The sequence below is a fragment of the Halichoerus grypus genome, chromosome 1 (assembly GCF_964656455.1).
Source record: "Halichoerus grypus chromosome 1, mHalGry1.hap1.1, whole genome shotgun sequence".
Taxonomy (NCBI): Eukaryota; Metazoa; Chordata; class Mammalia; order Carnivora; family Phocidae; genus Halichoerus; species Halichoerus grypus.
This window is the reverse complement of record NC_135712.1, coordinates 126,665,797-126,684,044: the sequence shown is the minus strand read 5'-3', so window position 1 is coordinate 126,684,044 and position 18,248 is coordinate 126,665,797. Positions and strand designations below refer to the sequence as shown.

The following is an 18,248-nucleotide window of genomic DNA, read 5'->3' as shown; positions in this document are numbered from 1 at the left end:
ACTCCATTTCTTTTTTCTTTTTTCTTTTTTCTTTTTTTTTTTTAGAAAGAGAGGGTGGGGAGGGGCAGAGGGAGAGGGAGAGAGGTCTTAAGGTGGCTCCACACGTCCAGCTCGGAGCCTGACTCGGGCCTCAGTCTCACAACCCTGAGATCATGACTTGAGCTGAAATCAAGAGTCAGAAGCTTAACCCACTGAGGCATCCAGGTGCACTTAAATGACTCCATTTCTGTATTCCTCTCTCCTTTGTATTTGCAACCTCTACATGCCAATTTCAAGCATTTTAGCTTCATCTTCACCATTTGGGCCATAGGTATAGCATTCACGGCCTAATGTAGCTTTTAATTGACCCCTTTTAAAATATTATACTATACTATGTGTGAACCCAGAAATGTTTGCCATAAATATTCTAATATACAAGCCAAATATAAACTACTATAACCATAAAGAGTTGATTTGCGCACTATCTAAAATCACATGTGGCACATATGTATTTTAGGAACCACTTAAATAATTCAGCAGTCACTGAAAATATTTCAAGAGAGATCCATTTGGGGGCATCTGGGTGGCTCAGTTGGTTAAGTCACCAACTCTTGATTTCAGCTCACCTCATGATCTCAGGGTCCTTAATCTGAGATCTTGGGAAGCAGGCTGGGTACCTTAAGAATCATAGGCCAGGGGAGCCTGGGTGGCTCAGTGGGTTAAGTATCTGACTCTTGGTTTCCATGGAGGTCATAATCTCATGGGTCCCGTGGTGGGCTCCTCTTTCAGAGGGGAGACTGCTTGAAAATTCTCTCCCTCTGCCCCTCCCCCCACTCATGCACTCACATGCTCTATCCCTCTCTCTCTCTCTCTGAAGTAAATAAATAAATATTTTTAAAAGATTTTATTTATTTATTGAGAGCAAGAGAGAGCATTAGCATGGGCTGAGGGAAGGGACAGAGGCAGAGGGAGAAGCAGACTCCACCGCTGAGCAGGGAGCCCGACACGGGGCTCGATCCCAGGACCCTGGGATCATGACCTGAGCTGAAGGTAGATGCTCAACTGACTGTACCACCCAGGCACCCCAATAAATAAATCTTTAAAAAAAAGAATCATAAGGCATTTATTGGACAATATACTTTGATTCTATGATGTTACTCCCCATAGTTCTTTAATGACAACAAAATGCCATGCAAATCTCATTATGTCAAGAATTCCAGAGTTCCCCTTCTCTGCCTGTTAATTTGCGAATTAATGTGAAGGATACAAAAGACATGTGGAACATGGTCATGGTCCTCTGTTCTGTTACTCTCTAATGACCTTCCCCAAATTTCAGTGGCTTGAAACAGGCATTTTATTTTGCCCACAATTTTATAGGTCAGGGATTCTGGAACAGTTCAGGGGAGAAACTCACCTCTGATCCACATGGCATCAAGTAAGATGGCTAAGACTGAAGGATCCACTTCCAATATGGCTTCTTCACCCAAGTGTCCAGTACTTCAGTGTTCCTTGGTGACCTTTTCTCTCCATATGGCATTTCATCCTCCAGGTCCTCTTCATAGAGCTTAGTTAGGTTTTTTACAGCATGGTGGTCTAGGTTAATTGCACTTCTTACGTGGTGTCTTGCTTCTATGAGGAATAAAGTAGAAGCTGACAGATCATTTAAGGCCCATGCTCAGACTGGTATAGCATCACTTCTAACATATTCGGCTGGTCAAAGCTGTCACAGGCAGACTCAAGGGAATGGAGAAAGAGTCTACCTCTTGATGGGGGAATGCCAAGGTCATATACTGAAAGAGCATTGTAGGGGTGGGAACACTGCTCCCACCTTCTCAGGAACAGGCAGTCTGCCACACCTCAAAGAGCTTTTACTCTAAGGGAGGGATTCATAAATAAGAGGCCCTGCATAAAATTCAGGAGGTCTTTGAACTTAGAAGGGGAAAATTATGTTTTTAGTTTCCCTAGTCTCTAACTAAACTTTAGCATTTTTTGTCCATTTTGAATACAAGCACAAATTACAGTACTTAGAGCAACACCTGTGATTTTGTTACCAATAGAAAGCACGTATATTTTTACAGCACATTTGGTTGTTACAAATATCTCAAAATATCATTTATACTCATCACTATTTTGAAATAATAGTGGCTATAAAATCCTCCACTAGATCTTACTTAAAGTGTTAATAAAGAAGCAATATAGGGCCGCCTGGGTGTCTCAGTCAATTAAGCATCCAACTCTTGATTTCGGCTCAGATCATGATCTTGGGTTGTGAGATCGAGCCCCGTGTTGGGCTCAGCACTGGATGTGAAGCCTGCTTAAGATTCTAAGATTTTTTTTTTTTTAAGATTTTATTTATTTATTCAACTGAGAGAGACAAAGCGAGAGAGGGAACACAAGCAGGGGGAGTGAGAGAGGCAGAAGCAGGCTTCCCGCTGAGCAGGGAGCCAGATGCGGGGCTCGATCCCAGGACCCCGGGATCATGACCCAAGCCGAAGGCAGATGCTTAATGACTGAGCCACCCAGGCGCCCCACGATTCTAAGATTCTCCCTCTCCCTCTGCCCCTTCCCTCCTCTCTCCCTCTCTCAAAAAAAAAAAAAAAAAAAAGTAGCAATATATTACTCTATTACGATTTTGGTTTTTAACATTTTTGTAGCTATATTTCAATTTAAAAGGTCTCTTTTATAATCTTATGTATTTTATTTTAAACATTTAAAAACATTACTCTGGAAAGGTGTCTACAGACTGCACCAGAAAGCCAGAGGGTTTCATGGCCCAAAAGAAAGGTTAAGAATTCCTACCTTGGATGAAGATCAAAGCATTAAACATATAAATGCAAAATAATTAGAGAAGCCCTACATTAATGGTATAATTTAATGTTGAATGCTGTAGCACAGGCTTTAAGTACTACAAGATTTCTTCCTCCTGGTGCTACAATTTGATTCAAGATACCATGTTTTTTGATGATATTTGACAGTTGTATACACTCATGTAATCATGATCACAAGAAGAATTAAAACAAAACAAAAACAACCTAAACAGTGGCAGATCTTCAAGAAATTTCTTAACTGGGATACCTGGGTGGCTCAGTTGGTTAAGTGTGTGCCTTCAGCTCAGGTCATGATCTCAGGGTCCTGGGATATGGTCCTGCATCGGGCTCCCTGCTCAGCGGGGAGTCTGCTTCTCCCTCTCCCTCGTCCCTTCCTTCTCCTTGTGCTCTCTCTCTCTCTCCCAAATAAATAAATAAAATCTTAAAAAAAAGAAATTTCTTAACTCTTAGCATCTAGAGAGTATCCTAAGATTCCAGAGAGGGGAAAAATATGGCCTACAAGGCAACAAGAATATGATTTCATCTTAGAATCCCTTAGAACCCTCTGAGAAAAATAATTATGAACTTAAGATTCTATACCTAGTAAACATGTCAATCAAGTGAGAAGGAAAAATAAAGTCATTTTCAGACATGTAAAAATTCAGAAGTTTTATTTCTTATGCACCCTTTCAAGAAAATTACTTGAAGATATTCTCAGCTATAACAAGAATAAAATCCAAAAAAGGCAAAAATTTGAGATCTAAGAACACTGGCTTCAACCCAAGACAAGGGAAAAAGAAAGTCAGGATGACAGGCTGGCATCCAGCCCAGAGTGCTCTCTGGTCCAGATTGGAATAAGAAGGCAGAAGTTTCTGGGAAATATATCTTTAATAATTATATTGCATCTCTTACTGTGGATGGAGTATGTTTAGGAAGATAGATGATCTTAGTGGCTTGATGAAGACATATGACAAAAAAAGTAAAATAAAATAAAGACACTTTGGAATCATAGAATAATGAACAATATTAACACAATCACAATAATGGAAATACCATGTATTGGTATTATCAATTTTAGCTTCAACCAACAGACAAAGCATGCAAGGATTAATTATGATTACAGAAGAGATGATGAAAGTTCTCAAATTTGGAGGAGGTTACAGATAGAAAAGTAGAAAAAGAGGCAGAGGGAAGAATAGGAGTCCTAACTTACTCATGCTATTAATAATAGCTAACACTGAGTAGTTACCATATGCTCATCCTAAGAGATAACATGAATTAATTCATTTAATTTCCCACAATGAGGACACTGAGGCACAAGGAAGTACCTAACTTTCTAACATTCGTTGCTTCTTACTTCATGAAAGTCAAAAATACAAGAGACACTTTGTGATGGATCAAGAAAATAGGAGATTTATATATATTATTTCTAGAAACCATAATGTATGTACCAAAGGCATAATGGCAATGACACAAAAATGGGTATGTAGATGGCAATGGTGATTTTTATAAGTCCATAGGAATTAAATCAGTTTTGTACAGGTTCATGAATAGACAGTCCAATGAGAGGGAAAAGAATATAAATTCCAGAAATATGCACAAATGATATAAATTAATATACAACACAGGTGGTATTTCAGTGAAGAAAAGAGAGGGCTAAGCAACTGGCTATCTATTTAGAAAGAATATAAGAAATAAATTTCAGTTGAACTACACATTTACATTTTTAACTGAAATCATATATAGTATACCAAGAAAACATCTAAGATTATACAGATATATGCATATAATTTGGGGAATAGGAGAAGTTTTTCCAAAGGCTTTCACTTAGAAGTGATAATCTATGAGATTAATAAATAAAACTACATATGTATTAAAAATTAGAGCATGGGGGTGCCCTGGGTGGCTCAGTCGGTTGGGTGTCTGCCTTCGGCTCAGGTCATGATCCCAGGGTCCTGGGATGGAGCCCCATGTCTGGCTCCCTCCTCAGCACGATGCCTGCTTCTCCCTCTGCCCCTCCCCCACCTCATGTTCTTTCTCAAATAAATAAATAAAAATCTTTAAAAATAAATAAATAATAAAAATAAAAATTAGAGCATGGGACAAAATAGCATAAGCAAAGTTAACAAACAACAAATAACAAACCTGGGAAGAAAATGGCAACATGAATGATAGTAGGCTTTTTTCTTTCCTTTGCAGGTAAGGAGCTCTTAGAAATTAGTAAGAGGAAGGTCAACAACCCAATCAAAAAACTGACAGAGGACAATACACAAAAAAGAAAATGAAAATCACTTCCAAAGGGAAAACTTACTGAATGATATGCAGTTTGAAATGCAACAAACTGTACAGGGATTTAAGAAATGTTGTTTACATTAGATTCCACAGTTGAACCAACATTAACAACCCTCCTGAGAGCACTTTTAGTGATTTGGCAGGACAAAGAACAAATCAATGGGATGATGAACTAATGGGGCATAAGGAAGTAAAAGTGAAGAATGTAAAGAAGGAAAAGGGAGGGAACTGGACAAGACTGGAGGTCACTGGGTCAAGGGAAGAAACAATCAGCCCAAGAAACATTTCAAGCTATAAAAAAGAGGGGCTGGATTAAGAAAGTCAAGTGGTTAATTGTGAATTTCAAGCTGGACAAGGAAAGAGAAGTGCGAAGAATGTGCAGCCGACACCGAAGGGAAGATGGAGAGACCGAGGGGATCTGAGGTTTTTACAAGGCTAAATGGAGTGTGAGCATGAAAGAGCTAGGACAGAAGATTTGGTCGGTAACTGGGATTTTAGACTTTGATTTCTAAGATGGATTAAACTCCCACATACAAAATGTGACCCACTTAATGGGTAACTGAACTGGAGAGGAAGTAGTCATTGGAGTTGAATTTGGGCAAGATTAATATTTTGGATGGACGATCTATAACACCTAATATCTATAACACCACTGAGACCTGAGACCCAACAGTGGACATCGTCAGAATGGCCAACAAATGACATAGAGGAAAGAGCTGTTAGCAGGCGTACTAAAGGAATACTCGTAGGAGCGGAGCAGGAGTGAGCACCCTGGGCTTTGCAAGGTCATGGTGTCTAGGATGTCAGAGCTGGAAATGAACTGAAGAATCACAAGTTTCGAGCAATTAACAGATATACTTATAATATCTATTTCATAAAGCTGTTGTGACAATCCAATAAGATGACATACGTAAATAGCCTGGTGCAGTGGTGGCCAGGATTATAATTAGCATAATTAGCCTTATTATGTATTCCTGGGAGCAGAGAGGAAATACATGTAATTAATCACATCTCACATTTTCATTTGGGAGGTGGAATACTGGAAAGCAGACTAAGGGACCTGCTAGGTCATGCCAACATTCTGTGATAGAAATTCTAGATTCTGGAACTGGAACAAGATCGAGAACTGAGCAAAAGTTGATGCTTCTGATTGAGGGGGTAGAGTTTGGCTCCAACCTCCTCCTTTTCCTCAAGGGCTTTTTAAAAAGATTTTATTTATTTATCTGAGAGAGAGAGCACGAGCATAGGTGGGGGGTGGTGAGTAGAGGAAGAGGGAGAAGCAGACTCCCTGCTAAGCAGGGAGCCTGACTTGGAGCTCCATCCCAGGACCTCAGGATCATGACCTGAGCCAGAGGCAAATGCTTAATCGACTGAGCCATCCAGGCGCCCCCTTCAAGCACTTTTTAAAGGAAAGGGACATTAAGAAAATTTTGTTATTTTTTTTCTTTTTAAATCTTATTTTCAGTAAAATTGCCCTTGTGGTGTACAGTAGTATAAATTTTAATACATGTATAGATCCATGTATTCACCTCCATACTCAGGATACAAAACAGTTTCTTCACCCCCCAAAATCCCTTGAGTTATCTCTCTCTTTTTTTTTTAAGATTATTTATTTATTTATTTATTTGACAGAGAGACACAGCAAGAGAGGGAACACACGCAGGGGGAGTGGGAGAGGGGGAAGCAGGCTTCCCACCGAGCAGGTAGCCCAATGTGGGGCTTGATCCCAAGACCCTGGGATCATGACCTGAGCCGAAGGCAGAAGCCTAATGACTGAGCCACCCAGGCGCCCCACCTTGAGTTATCTCTTAATGGTCACTCCTCCCCCTACCCATAATCCCTGTGAATTTCTAATCTGGTTTTCATCTTTGTAGTTTTGCCTTTTGGAGACAGTCATATAAATGAGATCACACTGTATGTAACCTTTTGAGACTAACTTCTTGCACTCAGCATGCGTTTAAGATTCATCCAAGTTGTTATGTGTATCAGGAGTTCGTTACTTTTTTTTTCTTTTTTTTAAATTATGTTATGTTAATCACCATACATTACATCATTAGTTTTTGATGTAGTGTTCCATGATTCATTGTTTGCATATAACACCCAGTGCTCCATGCAGAATGTGCCCTCTTTAATACCCATCACCAGGCTAACCCATCCTCCCACCCCCCTCCCCTCTAGAACCCTCAGTTTGTTTTTCAGAGTCCATTGTCTCTCATGGTTCATCTCCCCCTCCGATTCCCCCCCTTCATTCTTCCCCTCCTGCTATCTTCTTCTTTTTTTTTTTTAACATATAATGTATTATTTGCTTCAGAGGTACAGATCTATGATTCAACAGTCTTGCACACTTCACAGCGCTCACCACAGCACATACCCTCCCCAATGTCTATCACCCAGCCACCCCATTACCACACTTAGTTTATCTATTCACCCACTGAAGGAACTTTGTGTTGTTTCTAAATGTAGGCAATTACAAATAGAACTATGATAAACATTTGTGTACAGATTTTTGTGTGGATATGTTTTCATTTCTTAAAGCAGTTACCAGGAGTGGAATTTTTGGGTCATGACAGTAAGTTTATGTTTATAAGAAACTATCAGTTTTCCAGAATGGCTATACCATTTTGCAATAGTACCTGGTGTTGTCAGTAATTCTTATTTTAGCCACTCAGAAATGTAATGATACCTCATTGATTACTGGAGTTTCCCTACTAGCTAATAATGTTAAACATTTTTTTTCATGTGCCTCTTTGCCATCCATTTTATCTCTATGGTGAAGTATCCACTCATGTCTTTGGTGGATTTTTAATTGAGTGTTTGTTTACTTATTGTCGACTCCAGAGAGTCCTCTATCTGATCTAGATAAAAGTCCTTTATCAATATGTGATTTGCAAATATTTCCTTTCCTCCCAGTCTGCAGCTTATATTTTCATTCTCCTAACAGTGTCCTCTGCAGGGCAAAAAAAATTTTTTTTATTGTGACGAAGCTCAATTTATCAACTTTATTTTTTATTTAAGGAGAATACTTTTGGTGCCATAAGTAAGAATTCTTCACTAAATCCAAAGTCTTCTATGTTTTTTTCTAAAACTTGTACAGCTTTTTATTTTGTATTTAGGTCTCTGGTATATTTTGAAATAATTTTTGTGTATTGCATAAAGTTCTGGTTGAAGTGCTTCTCTCTCTTTTTTTTTAACGCATGGATGTCCAATTGTTCCAACACCACTTGTTGAAAGACTGTTTTTATTTATTTGTTTGTTTGTTTGTTTGTTTTAAGTAATATCTATGCCCAATGTGGGGCTCGAGTTCATGACTCCAAGATCAAAAGTCACGTGTTCTACCAACTGAGCAAGCCAGGCGCTCCCAAGACTGTTTTTAATACTCTAAGTGGCTTTTGCATCTTGTTAAAATTATAAATTATATGTGTGAGTCTATTTCTGGACTCTCTGTTCCACTGATCTATGTGTCTATCCCTTCAACAACACCACACTGTCTTGATTATTGTAGCTTCCTAGTGAGTTTTGAAATCAGGTAGTGTGGTTTGTTAAAACAATTTTCAGAAAAAGGTAAAACCATGACTCAAACAGATATAAATGAACACATGTTAAGTATTTTACTTTACTTGCTACTAAGGGAACCAAGCAGATGTTATAAATCATTCAAAGGAAAGGTCAAAAGAGCACACATTTATACGGAGTAAAGGAATATTGAAATGAATTGCACATGGAGAAGAAACTGGTTTTTCCAGAGTGTGAAGGAGCACATTTGAGCCTCCACCAAATGAAACAAAATGCCTATCTGTCTTACACAGTTATAAAACAGCTCCCGTAGAATCAGAATCTGATTAAGTAGAAAAGTACATTTATAGACAATGCATAGTTTTCCACTGAAGTACAAAATGTTCTTTCTACAGATTGCTCCAAATTTATTCTTCCTTTAAAAACTTGTTTACCTCTTCTAATTCCTTTGTTTTTTCATATAAATGTTAGAATCAGCTTGTCTATATCTACCAAAACTCCTGCTTGTCTTTGGATTGGTATTGTATTAAGTCTATAGTTCAATTCGGGGAGGAAATGGTATCTTTGCTTTGCTGAGTCTTCCAATTCAAGAATATGGTACATTTTTTCATTAATATGTCTTCTTTGATTTCTTTTATCAGCATTTTGTAGTTTTCAGCATACAGATTCTGTACATGTTTTGTTAGATCTAGACCAAGGTATTTAATTGTTTGAGATATTGTAAATTGTATTTTTAAATATTTGCTTTCTAGTTTTACATTGCTAGCAAAAATTGATTTTTGAGCATTGACTGTGTGTTGCAAACCTGCTAAACTCTTATTAATTCCGGGAGTTCTTCTGTAGATAGCTTGAGATTTTCTACTTGCAGAATCATGTTATCTGAGACTAGGAACTGTTTTGGTTTTTTTTCTTTCAATCTGTATGTCTTTTTTTCTTCTTCTTCTTCTTCTTCTTGCCTCATTGCTCTGGGTTAAAATTTTCAGTACAATGCTGAATTAAGAGTGGTGAGAGCAGACATCCTTAAATTCCCGAGTTTGGGAGAAAGCATTTAACCATTAAGTATGATATTAGCTGTAGGTTTTCTTTCTTTCTTTCTTTCTTTCTTTTTTTTTTTTTTGTAGATAATCTTTAGCAGGTTGAAGAAATTCCCTTCTAATCCTAGTTTGCTGCAAGTTTTTGTTCAGAATGATCTTTGGATTTTATCAAATGCTTTTCTGTATCAATTCATACGCTCATAAAGTTGTTCTTTATATTGTTGATACGGTGGGTTACATTGATTGATATCTGAATGTTGAACCTTCCATCCTGGGATAAACTCCACTTAGTATGATATATTATTCTTTTTATATATCCCTCAATTCAATTTGGTAATATTTTATTGAACATTTTTACATCCATCTTCATGAGAAATATAGGTGTGTAGTTATTTTTCTTTTCTTATCTTTTCTTTGTCTACTTTTGGTATCAGAGTAATGCTAGCCTCATAAAATGACCTGGGATATGTTCGCTCTTTTTCTATTTCATGAAGGTTATTGTGTAGAATTGGTGCCATTTCTCCTTTAGATGTTCCTAGAATTCATCTGTGGAACTATCGGGGCTGGGCAACTTCTTTTTGGAAGACTTTTAACTACAAATTTAATTTCTTTAATAGTTATAGGACAACTCAAGTTATAGATTTTTCTTGGTTGAGCTGAAATTAGTCCATTTCATCTAAGGTATTGAATTTGTGTGCATAGAGTTGTTCATAATATTCTCTCCCTCTTTTTTTTAAAGATTTCATTTATTTATTTGACAGAGAGAGACATAGCAAGAGAGGGAACACAAGCAGGGGGAGTGGGAGAGGGAGAAGCAGGCTTCCCGCCTAGCAGGGAACTCGATACGGGGCTCGATCCCAGGACCCTGGGATCACGACCTGAGCCGAAGGCAGACACTTAACGACTGAGCCACCCAGGTGCCCCATATATATATATTTTTAAAGATTTTATTTATTTGACAGAGAGAGACAGCAAGAGCAGGAACACAAGCAGGGGGAGTGAGAGAGGGAGAAGCAGGCTTCCTGTGGAGCAGGCAGCCCGATGCGGGGCTCGATCCCAGGACCCTGGGACCATGACCTGAGCCAAAGGCAGAGGCTTAACGACTGAGCCACCCAGGTGCCCCCATAATATTCTCTTATTAACCTTTTAATATTTACAGAGTCTGTACTGATCTCTCCATTTTTAGTCTGATATTGGTAACTTGCATCTTCTCTCTGTTCCTGCTAGAAGTTATTTAATTTTATTGCACTCAGAAACCAGCCTTTAGTTTAATTGATTTTCTCTATTTTCTGTTTTAAATTTTATTAATTTATCGTTTCATCTCATTTTCCTTTGTTATCTTCACTTTGGGTTTAGTTGCTTTTCTTTTTTCTAGTTTCTTAAGGTAAACATAAGTAATTGATTTGATTATTTTTTCTTTTCTAATATAAACATTTTAATGCTATAAATTTTCCTCTAAGGACTCTTTTAGCTGCATCCCACAAATTTTGATGTTACATTCATTTTCATTTCATTCAAAATATTTTATAACTTACCCTGAAGCTTCCTTTTTCAGCCATGGATTATTTGGAAGTGTATTGATTAGCTTCAAGTGCTTAGAGATTTTTCTGTTATATTTCTCTTATTGATTTATAGTTTGATGTCATTATGGTTTGATGATATACTTTGTATACTTTGAATTTTTAAAAATTTGTTAAGGTTTGTTTAAAGATTTGGAATATGGTCTATCTTGGTAAATGTTCCATGTGCACTGAAGAAAATGTTTTCTTCTGTGGTTGGGTGGAATATTTTCCAAATATCAGTTGGTTGCCAGCTTTGTTCAGTCACTCTATATCCTTGATATTCTATTAGCTCTATTACTGAGAAAGGAGTGTTGATATCTCCAACTCGAATTATGGGCTTGTCCTTTTTCTTCCAATTCTGTCAGTTTTTGCTTCATGTATTTTGAAACTCTGTTGTTACACACACATCTAGGATTGTTACGGTTTCTTGGTTATCTAACCCTTTTTATCACCAGTAGTTTTCTTTTCTCTGAAGTCAGGTCTGACAACAATACAGCCACCTCAGCTCTCTTGACTAGTGTCTGCATGGAAAATTTTCTTCCATCCTTTTACTTTAATCTATGTGTATCATTCCATTTGAACTAAGTTTCTTATAGATGGCACTGAGTGGGGTAATGTTCCTTAATCCATTCTGAGAATTTTTTTTAATTGGAACATTCAGATCATTTACATTAATGTTATTATTGATATATTTAGATTTCGATTGATGGTACTCCAAATTCTGGTGTTTTTCCCCAATGTGCTATCTGCTTTCCAGAGTCTTCAAGTATTATCCCATGCATTCTGTCCAGGTTTTGTAGTTATACTCAGTGAAAGACAAGATATAAACTGTGCTTACTCCATCTTATTTATAACTGGAATTCTGAGAATAATTATTTTTAGAGCTCCCCTTAATCTGGGGATTTGAGTCCAAGTTTCTGACTGTCGTGTTAAAGTTCGTATTCGATCACAGGATCTCAAACTTGCCATGAACCCAACATACTTACATAAGTATTTTCCTTCGGCAGTTAAAAAACAAAACAAAATTCTCAGGATTTCCTAGGAAGGGCTGCTAGAAATGTACCCCTGCCAACTCAGAAGCTCCCCTTAGGTCAGAGATGCTTGGGGTGAGGGCCCACGTGTTGTAGACCTTTCTAAGACCAAACCAAACAGAATCTCTAGGCTGGCAGATGGTTGATGTCTCAAAATCATGCCACGTAGAGAAGGGTCGTTTTTGAAGGTTTTACTGCTTTTTCCTGACATACTGCTTAAGTACACTACCTATGTCTTTCAACTAGAGAGTGCTAAGACTTCAAAGATTCCACCCACCTTCTTTCAAAATCCCTAATTTAAGACAAGTGTCAGTGTCTTTTAGCTCCACCTATGGTAGCTTAGATCCTATAGGACTGAGGTTGGGATGTTTCAGTCACTAAAATATTCTTTCTCAGGGCCCAGAGCCTCTGAGATGTCTATTTACTGTGAGGAGGTACTTTCAGTGGCACCAGAATACCAGAATCATTCCAACATTTGTATATATCCTTCATATATACCCTTTGAATGGTCTAATCTTTGTGATTCAAGAAGCTGGGGCCAGCTCCTTTCCCAAATAGTTGAGGCTGCAGAAGACTCAACCGCTAGTTTGTAGGTATAGTCTGCCACCTACTGTCCAAAAATGGTATTTGCATGCTTGCTTTCATAGCTTAAAAATATGATTCAAAATGCAAATTATGTTTCAGTGTTTCTTATGAATGAATGAGACAGCAAATCTGGATTTTTGTAATCCACAATCTAATGATCTGCCTCCTCCATTCTAAGCACTATATCTAGCTAAAATTCACCATGTCTATTCCCTTAATATTGGGCCAGAACTTGGGCTTTAATTGGTCTGCAGAAAAAATATTATTAAAGGAGTGGGTTATAACAATCAAATTCTGGGGTATTTTATTGCCTATGCATAGTTTGATGTTTGATTAAGGTCTCCAGCTGTTTTGGGGGGAAAAAACAACTTTTCCTCATCTAGATTTAAATTTTGTGGTCAGAAATGTAGAAGAGGTAGAAAAAGGGCAGAGCCGACATTGGCAATTTCATTTCTCTTTTCCTGGAAACTTCTGCCCCCACATCTTCCCTGGTTTCCCTCCTTGCTTCCTAGAGAGGCTTTCCAGACCACCTGGGTCAAGTAGCCACTCTGCCACCCCCCCACCCCCATCACTCTGTAGCCCGTTACCTTGTTATTTCTTCCCAACACTTATCACTAACTGAAACTAATTGATTCATTTATTTGTGAATGTGTGTATTGTCTTTCTTCCTTCCCCACCCCCACACCCACTAGAGGTAAGGGCCATTTTCTTGTTGACTGCTACAGCCCAAATACTCAAAACAGGATCCAACCCACAGTATTTGGTGAAAAAAAATAATAGATACAATTATTTTGTGATGCCAGCCATCTTGCTAGCCTAGAAATTCTGTCTGGTTTGGTCCTGGAAAAGTCTACATTATGAATACTTGCCTCAAGCATGTCCTAACTCTGGAAAACTTGAGTCTGCAGCAATGAGCTGGGAAGGGTTTTATGAGTAGTTCATCCTGAGAGTCCTTAGGAGTTTTTTGGGTTTTCTTAATTGCTGAAGGAAGATACCTATATAAGTATGTTGGATTATGGCAAATTTGAGATTCTGTGATCTGATAGGAACATTAAAGTGACCATCAGAAACTTGAAATCTGGCCCTCAGGTTTAAGGGGAACTCTAAAAATAATTATCCCCAAGTTCCAATAGTACGTAGATGGATTAAGTGTGCTTCTACATTGTCTCCCACTGAATATAGCCATAGAACCTGGACAGAATGCATGCAATAACTATGTGAAGACTCTGGAAAGTAAATAGCAACAGGCAGATTGCAGGGTGGGGATTTGGGAGGGTGGGGGACAACACCAGAATTTTGTGTACCATCAATCTAAATCCAAACATATTGTCAAAAACAAGATGACAGGCCCCAAATGGAGTTACTTATACTAAGCCCCATGTCACCAAACTTAGACTTAATTACAGTTTCAGCTCTCCCCAAAATGGAATCTTAAACCAGTCAATCAGGAGTTGCCAGATCAGTACTAGTTAGGTAATCTGCCTGGTAGACCCATCCCCTAAAAGTACCTTTGCAATAACCAACTTACTTTTTTGCCTAGTATAACTTTTTTGTTCCCACTCTCTCTGGCTATAGTAGTCTTTAATTTTATACAGCTCTTTAGAACTTCTTTCTATCTGCTAGATTGGATCCTGCCCCTAATTCAAATCATTTTTGCTCAAATAAACTCTTAAAATTTTGAATATGTTTCAGTTTATCTTTTAACAATATCAATAATGACATAAATGTAAATGATCGAAACATACTAATTTAAGAGAGGAACTGTCAGGATGGATTAAATGACATGACCCAACTCTATGCCATCTGTAAGAAGCTCAGTTCAAATATGATACACATGGATCAAAAGTAAAATGATGGAAAAGATATACATAATCCCAATAGGGGAACAAATACATATCACATTTTAAGCAAGTATCACATCATTCATTTGTGCATTCATTCAGCAAATATCTATTGAAAATATACTGGGCTTAAGACATTATGCAGCACAGTTTTAGGTATTACCAGGTAATCTTAAGAGCCATGGTTAAGGGACACCTGGGTGGCTCAGTCGGTTAAGTGTCCAACTCTTGATTTTGGCTCAAGTCATGATCTCAGAGTTGTGAAATCGAGCCCCAGGGCAGGCTCCGTGCTCAGTGCGTAGTCGCTTGGGGTTCTCTCTTCCTCTACCTCTGCCCTTCCCCCCCCCAGGCTCGCACATTCTGTCTCACATAAATAAATCTTAAAAAAAAAAAAAAGAGCCAGGGTCACTTGGGTGGCTCAGTCGGTTAAGGGTCTGCCTTCGGCTCAGGTCATGATCCCAGAGTCCTGGGATCAAGCCCTGTGTGGGGCTCCCTGCTCAGTGGGGAGTCTGCTTCTCCCTCTCCCTCTGCCCCTCCATCCTGCTTGTGCTTTCTCTCTCATGCTCTGTCTCTCTCTCTCTCTCAAATAAATAAATAAAATCTTTAAAAAAAAAAAAAGAGTCATAGTTAGGAGGGAATTACATTAGTTAGGCAACTGAGTCAATGTGGGTTAGGTAAAAATGGCAAACAAACGAAAAACCTGCAACTCAATACTTGAGATAGCTTTTGATCCATGAAGGTAAGGTTTCTACTGTTCACGGAGATTTCCAGGTAAAGTGGTTAAGTGTAAATAAAATGGAGACAGCAAAATCAATTGGTAGAATTATATCTTTTATTGGGCTGTACACCCTCCTTTACAATAAAAGCGTGTTTATCAAAACTAACGTAGAATAGGGGCACCTGGGTGGCTCAGATGGTTAAGCGTCTGCCTTCAGCTCAGGTCATGATCCCAGGGTCCTGGGATCGAGCCCCACATCGGGCTCCTGGCTCAGCAAGGAGTCTGCTTCTCCCTCTCCCTCTGCCTTTCTCCCTGCTCATGCTCTCTCTCTCCATCTCTGTGTCTCAAATGAATAAATAAAAAAAATCTTTAAAAAAAAAAAACTAACATAGAATATACACTAATCAGTCCACCATTGTCACCTAGATAATAGTATTGCAGTTAGGAAGAAAGTCAAGACAAGGTTAGGAATCCGCACTGATGGATTTTCCATTCTGTTTTTTGTTAAACAGGTCCTCTTTTCTTTACAGTAGGGGTTTTGTTTTGCTCTGTGTTATCATTTTTACCATCTCATCCTTTTCCAGGGACCATCATGTGGTCTGCTGATGAATAATGCACTCTTTTTTTTTTTTTAATTTTATTATGTTATGTTAGTCACCATACAATACATCATTGGTTTTTGATGTGGTGATCCACGATCTATTGTTTTCGTATAACACCCAGTGCTCCATGCAGTACGTGCCGAGCTGAGAGCCTTTCCCTTAAGATCAGGAACACGTCAGGGATGCCCACTCTCGCCACTATTGTTCAACATAGTACTAGAAGTCCTAGCAACAGCAATCAGACAACAAAAAGAAATAAAAGGTATTCAAATTGGCAAAGAAGAAGTCAAACTCTCTCTTTTCGCAGACGACATGATACTTTATGTGGAAAACCCAAAAGACTCCACCCCCAAATTACTAGAACTCATCCAGCAATTCAGTAATGTGGCAGGATACAAAATCAATGCACAGAAATCAGTTGCTTTCTTATACACTAACAATGCAACTGTAGAAAGAGAAATTAGAGAAACGATTCCATTTACAATAGCACCAAAAACCATAAGATACCTCGGAATAAACCTAAGCAAAGAGGTGAAGAATCTATACTCTAGGAACTACAAAACGCTCATCAAAGAAACTGAAGAAGACACAAAAAGATGGAAAAATATTCCATGCTCATGGATCGGAAGAATAAACATTGTTAAAATGTCTATGCTACCCAGAGCAATCTATACCTTCAATGCCATCCCGATCAAAATTCCAATGACATTTTTCAAAGTGCTGGAACAAACAATCCTAAAATTTGTATGGAATCAGAAAAGACCCCGAATCGCCAAGGAGATGTTGAAAAAGAAAAACAAAGCTGGGGGCATCACGTTGCCCGATTTCAAGCTATATTACAAAGCTGTGATCACCAAGACAGCATGGTACTGGCACAAAAACAGACATACAGACCAATGGAACAGAATAGAGAACCCAGATATGGACCCTCAACTCTACGGTCAAATAATCTTTGACAAAGCAGGAAAAAACATGCAATGGAAAAAAGACAGTCTCTTCAATAAATGGTGCTGGGAAAATTGGACAGCCACATGCAGAAGAATGAAACTCGACCATTCTCTAACACCATTCACAAAGATAAACTCAAAGTGGATGAAAGACCTCAGTGTGAGACAGGAATCCATCAAAACCCTAGAGGAGAACATAGGCAGTAACCTCTTTGACATCAGCCACAGCAACTTCTTTCAAGATACGTCTCCAAAAGCTAGTGAAACAAAAGCGAAAATGAACTTTTGGGACTTCATCAAGATAAAAAGCTTCTGCACAGCAAAGGAAACAGTCAACAAAACAAAGAGGCAACCCACAGAATGGGAGAAGATATTTGCGAATAATGCACTCTTAAATGTGTCTCTTATGAGTTAGTACCTAAAAGTACGCAGAACATAAATTCATGCCTTAATCTTCATAAATGTCAGTATTTGATGAATGAATGCATAAATGAATATGATATTTGTTTGATGTGAGATATTTGTTTGCTCCTTAATGGAATTTGTAGATTCCAGCAACATTAAGTAGGATATTGCTACAATTTTAGAAAAATAATAGTAGGAAACACTTTCCAAGTACTTACCATGTGCCATACGCTGCTCTAAGTGCCTCACAAATATTAACTGGTTTATAGTCTCAACAAACATGAAAAAATATTATTACTAGCCCCATTTTTCAAATGAGGAAATTGAGACATAGAAAGGTTTAATAACTTGCCTAAATTCATCTTTCTTAAAGAGGTAGTAAATGATAGAAATGGGATTCCCATCTATGTAGTCTGGGTCCAAAGTTCGTGCTCTAAACTATTACCATGCTGTGGTCCAGGAATTTTCAAAGTTGCGTGTACATCAGAACCACCTAGAGGCTTGTTATGACAGATTGTTGGGCCCCACCCACAGGGACTCTAATTCAGTAGGTATAGGGTAAGATCCTACAATTTGCCTCTCATTCAGTTCCCAGTTCATTTAAGAAGGAAACAAATTGCACCTGTGGACATTCCTACTCTGGCTGAAGAGGTTCCTGATCCTGACCGGACATTACTCCAACTTCTGATGCAAATTGTGAGAGCCTACTGAATTTGGGTAAACTAAAGTATAATTTAGTATTCCCTCTCCCTACTAGTTGATCCTATAAAGGATTTTCTTCTTTGTGGTGATAACAAAGTCAATCCTAGATTCTAGCACTTAGCCCCAAATGAAATGATGTTATTGGTTGATGACCATTGCCATTGCAACTTTCTGTTGATTTCTCCCTCGTTACCTGCCCCCTCCAATTTTACCTGAGCTATACAACTGCT

General features: G+C 38.3%; 1 protein-coding gene across 1 annotated transcript in view; it reads left to right on the top strand.

Moving 5' to 3' along the window:
* The window catches only part of ACP3 (acid phosphatase 3), a 65,458-nt gene extending 57,340 nt beyond the window's left edge, over positions 1 to 8,118 (top strand). Inside the window, exon 13 of the mRNA XM_078071763.1 lies at positions 4,986 to 8,118. The gene's annotated coding sequence lies outside the window, so the exon portion shown is untranslated. The remainder of the gene's footprint in view (positions 1 to 4,985) is intronic.
* Positions 8,119 to 18,248: the final 10,130 nt, after the last annotated feature.